The sequence below is a fragment of the Mus pahari genome, chromosome 10 (genome assembly GCF_900095145.1).
Source record: "Mus pahari chromosome 10, PAHARI_EIJ_v1.1, whole genome shotgun sequence".
Lineage (NCBI taxonomy): Eukaryota > Metazoa > Chordata > Mammalia > Rodentia > Muridae > Mus > Mus pahari.
The window spans coordinates 20,773,522-20,782,319 of record NC_034599.1 but is presented as its reverse complement, the minus strand read 5'-3'; the positions used below and the strand labels follow the sequence as shown (position 1 = coordinate 20,782,319).

General features: G+C 44.7%; 1 protein-coding gene and 1 pseudogene across 3 annotated transcripts in view; one reads left to right on the top strand and one right to left on the bottom strand.

The window, feature by feature from the left end:
• The window catches only part of Eepd1 (endonuclease/exonuclease/phosphatase family domain containing 1), a 109,799-nt gene that overhangs the window by 50,141 nt on the left and 50,860 nt on the right, over positions 1-8,798 (bottom strand). The window lies entirely within an intron of this gene.
• On the top strand, positions 3,948-4,042 carry LOC115064878 (annotated as a pseudogene).

Below are 8,798 nucleotides of genomic sequence, written 5' to 3'. Positions count from 1 at the left end.
GGCTGGCCTTGAACTCAGAAATCCACCCGCCTCAGCCTCCTGAGTGCTGGGATTAAAGGCGTGTGCCACCATGCCCGGCTACCACTCTTTTTAAAGTATTATTTGCTGTGGTGCTTTCGTTTATCTTCTCCGACTACTGAAACACTTTAAGGCTGAGGGGCTCACATGTTGTTGCTCGTAGTTATCCTTGCAAAGTCTATAGTAGACATGTGTAAAACATTCAAAGAATATCTGCTAACTTCATGGCCCAAGAGGCCCGAGGCCCAAGTTACTTTAGAAACTCATACATTCCAGTCATGCCTTGGTTTCTCCACATGAAAAAAAGCAATGCCTTAAAGGAAGTCCCTGGACAAATCCACCCTGGGCAAAAGCCACTAAACATGGCTGTTTAATGAAACAGACCCTGTGGTGGCTCGCAGCCATTGGTCCCTCCTCAGCCCTTCTGACTGCCAGTGCACAAAGCCAAGATTCTTGCCATGTGAGCAACAATCTTATGTGCTAAGTTGGGAGTACCAGTCACGGCTCAAGTTACAAAAGCTTAAATTGCCTCTGAAATAACTACTGGGAAACATTCCCTCTGGAGGAGTGTGTTACACAGCCTCCTGTTCCTGCCTGTTTGTGATCACAGGGTCTAGTGTCCAATAGCAGATACCACGTTGGATGTAGAAGCTGGGAAGTCTCTGAGCTCTTTCTCTCTCCATCTACAAAGATGCCACATCGAACCTATCGAAGAGCACCAAGGCAAAGCTCTAGGGGGAAAAATGAAATTAAAATAACCTCCACCAACGCTAGGCTTCTACGCCCCTCTCTCTAGAACAGGGGTGGCATCTGCATGGCTCCTCTCCAACCATCCCTCCCTTGCCGCCTCTTTTCATGAAGCTTCCCTCCACTGAACCTAAACTAAACTTTAGAAGCCTTCTCAACACCCTAGCAAGCCACAGCCAATCTATTAGAGATGACAGCGAGCTCAGACCCACTCAGCACCTGTTCTGAAACAAATAGCAGCCTTAGTGTCACTGAGAGGGGCAGAAGGACAGACAGACACGCCCACATCTAAAACCGAGACCCCAAGATGAAAGGGCCTCTGGGATCCAGAAAGTGATGGTGATGAGCCCCTCGATCCAGACAGTCTGTACCCCAAAATAGGAGCAGGGCAAGCTAGATGACTGTTCCAGGGCTAAGGGCCCTTCAGCAAGCCAGGACGCTTCCTCCTGAGACCTACAGGGTATCTGTCCTCAGATGTCCCATTATATGCTATCCCCACTGCTATTTCTAATGTTGGGTGCTCCTCAAGTCTTGGCTATTTTTACCAGTACTAATGATATCCAATCTTCTGACACACCAGGTACACCCTGGGGAGCAATTTCATGCATATCTAGGAGCAGCAAACCTATTTACCAAATCTTCCATTTGATACCATCTAAATTCGTACTCTGGAAGATCATCTGATATGTTGTTTTCAATTCTGTCCCATCTTCTGTCACTCCTTCCTTCTGCTACTTCACAAATAGCCATGGAATATCTCCAGTTGTAGATACTTGGGGTGGGGGTGGGGTGGGGGGGCCATGTGAACACAATAATGTCCCTGCCCTCAAGAGCTGTAAGGAAAAAAGGTGCTGCTTAGTCACACATGCCCAGGGACAGGAGTATGTGATATTTAGACTCTCCCACGTTCCAGTGTGGATCTGGGTCTCAAGAGCATGTTCTTCGGGAAGCCTGGTACCTAATCAGCGTTCTCTGAGAGCAGCAGAGACCAGGCAGATGAACACTGCCATGAACAGCTCTTCCTTGTCCTGTACTCCACTTAGAGAAGAGCGGGAAAGCACAGACATCAGCTGCCAGCACTGATTTGATTCAGAAAGAATCTCAGTGGTAAGGTTAGAGCACAAGCAATCCTTGGAAGCACCTAGAACACACACAGTTAAGTTCTGCCACACAGAGCCGGGTGTGGTAGTGCACACCTTTAATCCTAGCACTCGGGAGACAGAGGCAGGCGGATTTCTGAGTTCGAGGCCAGCCTGGTTTACAGAGTGAGTTCCAGGACAGCCAGGGCTATACAGAGAAACCCTGTCTCAAAAAACCAAAAAAATAAAAAAATAAAAAAATAAGTTCTGCCACACAAGCCTTGAGGGGGCAATGCATGTGCTGGAGAGCACTGTCTATTTTACAAGAGTGACAGCTGCCACAGTGAGGTCTCTAAGAGGACTAGGAGAGGCTGTGTGGAGAGTGCACTCTCCTGTGGTAAAGAAAAGGACCACCGCAATCAGAGGAAAGCCAGAGGCCATCGGCAATCTGGGTAGCTCAGAGCCACAAACTCAGTAGACCTCAGTAGCCCCTGGGGACACGGACAAGAACACACTATAGGTCTTTTTTTTTTAATATCTATTTTTTTTGAGAATTCCATACATGATTAGTGTATTTACATCATTTCTACCCTTCCCTCCTCCCCCTCCTTCCAAACCCTCCAATTCTCTTTCAGACTCATAAGCTCTTCTTTATTATTGTTACACACACACACACACACACACACAGAAATACAGGACGAGTTCATTGAGTGTTGCTCATATGTGTTTAGGGCTGACCACTTGGGACTGGAATATCTATGGGGGGAAAACTGACTCATAGTCTCTCTCTCTCTCTCTCTCTCTCTCTCTCTCTCTCTCTCTCTCTCTCTCTCTCCCCTCCCCTCCCCTCCCCTCCCTCCCCTCAGCAGCCATTAATTTCACATAGTCCTCCATCTAGGGGTGGTATATTGTGAGATACCCCCACACACACTGCATGACAGCTGGTGTTAGCATTGCGTTGTTCTTGTTTAAGTTTTGCAGAGATTTCATGGGTGGAGCTTCCTGTCCTATATATCTGAAGTTATCTTGCAGCAGACACTCTGGTTCTCTGGATCTTACACTCTTTCTGCTCCCTCTTCTACAATGCTCCCTAAGACTGCAGTGTTGTATATAAGGATGATAGCACACTTAAAGGTAAAACTCCCAAACTCTACAGCCAGGCAAACGTTCAGGGCGTGAGGGGAACAGGAGGAGTTGAAGGGGGAGAGAAGAAAGCTATACAGCCTGCTATGACGTATGCTCATTTGGGTTTGATCACCAGAACCCATACAAAGGTGGTAGGAAAGATCTGACTCCACAAAGTTGCCCTCTGACACTGCACACATCCATTGAGTACCACAGCTGTATCGCTTTTATGCTTTCTTCTCTCCCCCTTCAACTCCTCCTGTTCCCCCCACTCCCTGTCAAATTCATGACCTCTTCTTTGGTTATTCACGTTACACGCGTATACACATGTAAAACCTACTGAGATCACTTAGTGCTACTCATAGGAACATGAGTTTAGGGCTGGCCGCTTGGGACTAGATAGTCTGACTCTGAAGAAAACAGATTCCCCCCTCTCTGAGCAGCCATTAACTGCCTGTAGTTCATCCTGTAGGGCGTGGCCCCAAGAATTTCCCCCTATCCAAATTGGCGCATTGACTGATATTATGTAGGACTTTCTTAGGCAACCACAGTCTTGAGGTTCTGTGGGTGCAGCTTCCTTGACACATCCAGAAAACACAATCTCACAGCTCGTACACTCTTGGTGCCCGCCCTTCCTAGACTGTGTGTGTGTCTGTGCTTACTATGTTCAAAGGTTACTCGGGTTGTTTCTACATCACTAAGCATAATCATGTCTCACGTGACAACACATTAGTCAAGGATGGCCCAAATATGCAGTGGTGGTTTCATAGGCTTTTCTTTTCAGTCCTTCTTAGCCCATTTGAGAGCATTCAATGCCTATACCAAATAATGAAATCACCTTATGACTCACTTCTCCAAATGTGTCCCTGTTGCTAAGTGATACGTGCCTATAGTTGGTTTGTGGGTTTTGTGTTTCTATGATTCTAAAGCAACACAGTACAGGATGGGCCCTGTACATTTTTCACATTTTAAAATACATTGTTCGGTGAACAATGGTTGCAAACAGCAGGCTCATTGGTACTACATGCAATTTGCTGTTTATATGGGATTTCCTAGGAACCCGGGAAATTGGCCTTTCCAATGACTACAAATATCATCAAGTTTGATGTGGATAAATACCAAATGCATGCCCAGTTGTGGTTCCATGGGACAAGTAGCAGGCCCAGCACGTGTGAGAGCTTCCATGGTGCTGCCTCTCCTTAATCATGCCCATCAACAAATTCTACTTCCTACCCAATACAAAGATACAGTAGTTGGGCTTGCTGGAATACGTGTAATCGTAGCACTGGTGGAGATAAAGCCAAAGGATTGTGCGTTGGAGTCAGATGGGGACTGCATAGCACAGAGCATTATTTTGATCTCCTTTATAGAGAGTTTTTGTTTTTATTTCCAGAATGTTTGATCAGTTCAAAACTCTGGGAATCTAAACGTGTTCACCACTAAATTTCTTCATGGTGGTGCAAAGAGTAAGATCCAACAACTGAAGTCAGTTTGACCTGTGCTGCCTCCTGTTTGCAGGGTTTTAGGGACCTCGGGAGCTCCAGGGAAGATGGGAATAGAGAGTGGAGCACATACTTCTATGGCCCTGTGCAGGGACTACCTGGGTTAACACTGAATGTTGCTCTGCTCACGGGACGCATTCACAGAGGTGGGTTTAAGCACTCAAGTTACTTAGAGGATTTCTTTAGTCATTAACTCTTTCCTGAAGATCAAAGAGTAGAAACAAACAAACAAACAAACAATTTGGGAGGAAACATAGTGTTCCAGGTAGGCAGCATAAAAGGTGTCATCTACTCTCCCCTTTTGGATTTCCATTGTGATTTCTTTTCTTTTGGTTTTTCCAAACACGGTTTCTCTGTGTAGCTCTGGCTGTCCTAGAACTCACTCTGTACACTAGGCTGGCCTTAAACTCAAAGATCTGCCTGCCTCTGCCTCCAAGTGGTGGATTAAAGGCAAGTGCTAGATTAAAGGCAAGTGCTGGATTAAAGGCACCTGCTACCATGCCCTGCTTGTGACTGTTTTTGAAGCTCAATTGTTCGGCTCCTAATCAAGGACCCTATAGATGACATTGTGTTGCAATGGTCAAAGGCTGACATGCCTGTGACCAGAGGGCCCATCCAGATAAACTCACTGGGATGTCTTTTCACTATAGAGCAGAAAAAAAAATTATTTCTAATGCTAGGGAACTGCTTGTTAGTGAAACGTTAGCAGCACTCTCTAGGGCTACCAGTTTCAGTGCTTCTAACAGCCATTCCGATTACATTAAGTTTCAAGCCAGAGCTAAGAGATGAGATCAGCTAGCTGGCTCTTATGGGGCCTCTACACCCTAGCTGCAAGACTCTCTAGGGAGAAGGGCTAGAGACTAAATGTATGTGGCCCTTTTGGTGTGTATGTGAAAACCCAGCATCCTAATGTGACAGAGTTGGGGGTTCTTTGATGATGCATGAGAGAAAGAGCCTTTGCACAGGTGTACCTTATTCTACTGTGCTGTGAAGATGCTGTATTCAATATAAATGGAAGGATGGAGAAACCCTGCGCTGAGCATATCTACTGACAGATATGTAATCACTTTGCATCTGTCTCGTTCTCATAGTGTTTCACAGTTCTGCATTATTACAATAACCGTGACCAGTCATCTACTATGTTACGATTGTGATTGTTGGATGCCATACAAGTACCATATAATACAGTGAGCTTAACTAGTAAATGTGCACATTTACCCTGCTTGAAAGCTGTTCCCCATCTCTCTCTCTCTCCTCAGGCCTCCTAGCCTTAGAGACAGAACAGTATTGAAATCAGGCCAGTCAATCACCTTTCAGACATCTGAGTGTCCACGTAAAAGAAAAAGTATAAACCCTCTCACTTTAAATCAGCAGTTCTCAACCTTCCCAACACTAGGACCCTTTAATCCAGTTCCTCCTGTTATAGTAATCGCCCCCACCCACATACCATTAATAACCCAAGCATAAAATATCTTCATTGCAACTACAATTTTGCTACTGTCATGAATTATAAAGCTAATACATGTGTTTTCTGATGATCTTAGGTAACCCCTATGAATGAGTCATTTGACACCCAAAGGGGTCACAATCCATAGGTTAAAAATCACTGTTTTAAGTAAAAAAACTAGACATGGGCTAGCTTAGTAAAATAATAACACGAAGCAAGGCAGGATGTGCCTAACAATTATCCAGGCTGTGAATACAAAGGAAAAAAGTTTTAAATTGTTTTATCTTTAATTAATTAACTAATTAATTAATTAAATTATGCTGGTGATCATAGGGAAGGTTCTTGGGGAAAATGAAAAGTGCTGATTTGTTGAACACAGACAGGATATGTAGGCAAAACAGCTTCACTGTTGATAGGGAAATGTTGTAGTGGTTTGGACAGATCAACCCCCCCACACACACACACAGCAGATTCGAAGTCTAATCCAAAGCAAGGCCCTATGCTCTAACCCTGTGACCCCCCAAGAGAGCTGAGGGGGCTGGAGAAGACAAGTCTGGGGCTCAAGGAAATGGCCATGTCTAGAACACAAAGCAGGTGACTCAGCAAGTGTTAATGTGAGAGCCACAAGACGCACACGGGGTCCCTGAGACCACTGGTGCGGGCTGCTACAAGTCCCCAGGACTTCAGCGCCAGAGACATCAAAGCCTAGCTTTAGAGCCCTCCGGTCCGGCCATCTCTTGTTAGGACTAAACATAGCTTGTGACTTTGAGGGGAAACCAATGCTCATTTAATGTTCCCAAATTCCTAGTGTCCCCGAGAATGAGACTGAATTTTTTCTGCATCCAGTAAACAAAGTAGCAGAGGCCAGATGGCAGTGTATCTGTTTGCAACATGGCTTCCTAAATATCCGCTGCTGATTGTTATGACTTACTTCCCAGAAAGGGTTCCTTTCAAATATTACGGGACACTCACAAAACACCTGATCACCTATGATCGCTGGCAGACATATCCAACAAGATTAATGCTGCTTTTCTGCCTGCCAATGTAGCTGTCCATTCTGAAGGCATCGTGTCAACTGCATAGGCTTCTTACTCATTTACAAGACTTGATCTGCCAGAGATTCCTCTAATGGATGTAGCAGTGTGGAGTGGGAATGGGCTTGAAAGGATTTACCATTCTAGATGCCATTAAGAATATTTGAAATTTATGAGAGGTGAAGACGTCAACGTAAAGGAGAGTTGGAAAGAACTTGATTCCAACCCTCATGAATGATTAAGGAGTTCGGGACTTAAGTGGAGGAAGTGACTGGAGAGGTGAGGGAAGCAAGCGGTAGAGAGCAGGAGAGTGGAGTTGGAGGTGTGCCTGAACTCCCATGATGTCATCTTAACTCAGAGGTGGGGACTTGCTCTTAGGAACGAGCAAAAAATGTCATCTCCTGAAATGGAGCCTGCAGCCAATGACGGTGCCTGAAAGACGCTTACGTGAGGCAAAGGTCTCTCAGTGTTACTGTGAACTCAGTTGGTAAATACGAGAGAGGACTGTCTCTAACTTTCAGAGGTTCTGCTAATGGGTGATGCTATCAAACATTGTGACAGCCTAGAAAGAAATCTGTGAGAGAGAAATCAGGCAACAAGCTTCATTGTTATAAGACATAAACACAGCTACTGACCGGGGCCACCAATAGTTTGATCAATATGCAGCATCATTCAGGGAAGACTCCCCCCCCCCCCCAACACCAGGGAAGGACTATAGCTCCCTGCAGGCTCAAATGAGCACATGCTGTTTTCAGCAATAACGTATTTTAACTGCAAATATGCACACTCGCAGCCTCTATTTTAATGTAAGCATTCGTTTTACTTGTACTTAAGAAACCCAAAATAACTCTGCTATTCCTATGCAGCAAGCCACCTTACTGTAAAGAGACCATCCTTGTGTATGCACAGCAAGGAGGCCTCAGATAGCCTTACTCATCTTACCACAGACGCACAGAGTGAAGGCATCCAATTATGTTTGAACTAAGACACAGGTCCTCACAGGATAACAGATTAACTGGCACCTTTATCTCGGACTTCCCAGACTCTAAAGTAGAGCTTAATGCCTGTTGTTTATAAGTCATCTGCTCTGCAGTATTTTGTCATAGAACCTTGAGCAGACCGTGACAGATCAGATCTGTAATGGCCTAAGGTTATAAAATACATAACATTTCTATAATGAATGTTTAAAACTGAAGCAGAGCCAACAGCTGGAGTGACTGAGTTCCCAGAAGCGGGTGGCCAGTGGCAAATGGGGAGGTTGGTGAAGGCCTGTCCTATAGAAGGCATTTGGTCAGATGGCAGTCTCTACTCTGTAAAATTAGGATAATAATTCTAATTTAATAGGCTCGCTGTGAAAATTCAATGAAATGTCATATGCCTGCATTATATAGTAGGTACTCAATAAATTGTACCTAATGATATTTTTGTGCATTGAAATGGACATAACTCTTACCTTCATTATAACTGGAAAGTATATCGAGAGCTGCCATTAATCAAAATAAAGCTAACATTTTCCTACTAAAAAAGCTGTTGCAAATGACTGGCTGGCACATGAAAAGGGCCTGTGGATGCTGTGAATGTGGAGTTGCTGAGCTGGCGTTTCTGCAATATTCCTTCCATCACCAGCGAATCACCATCATCGGTGAAGTACACCCGCTCCTTCCTGCTCCATCCTCGGGACTCCCTCGGAGTACAATGACTACAATATGTTCCCTAAAATTAAATGTAAAAGTATGGAAATAATAGGCAAAATATGCAAAGATTAACTATTCTTTATCTTAATGCTTAAGATTTGAAACATATACATCTATATATCTGTGTGTGTGTGTGTGTGTGTGTGTGTGTG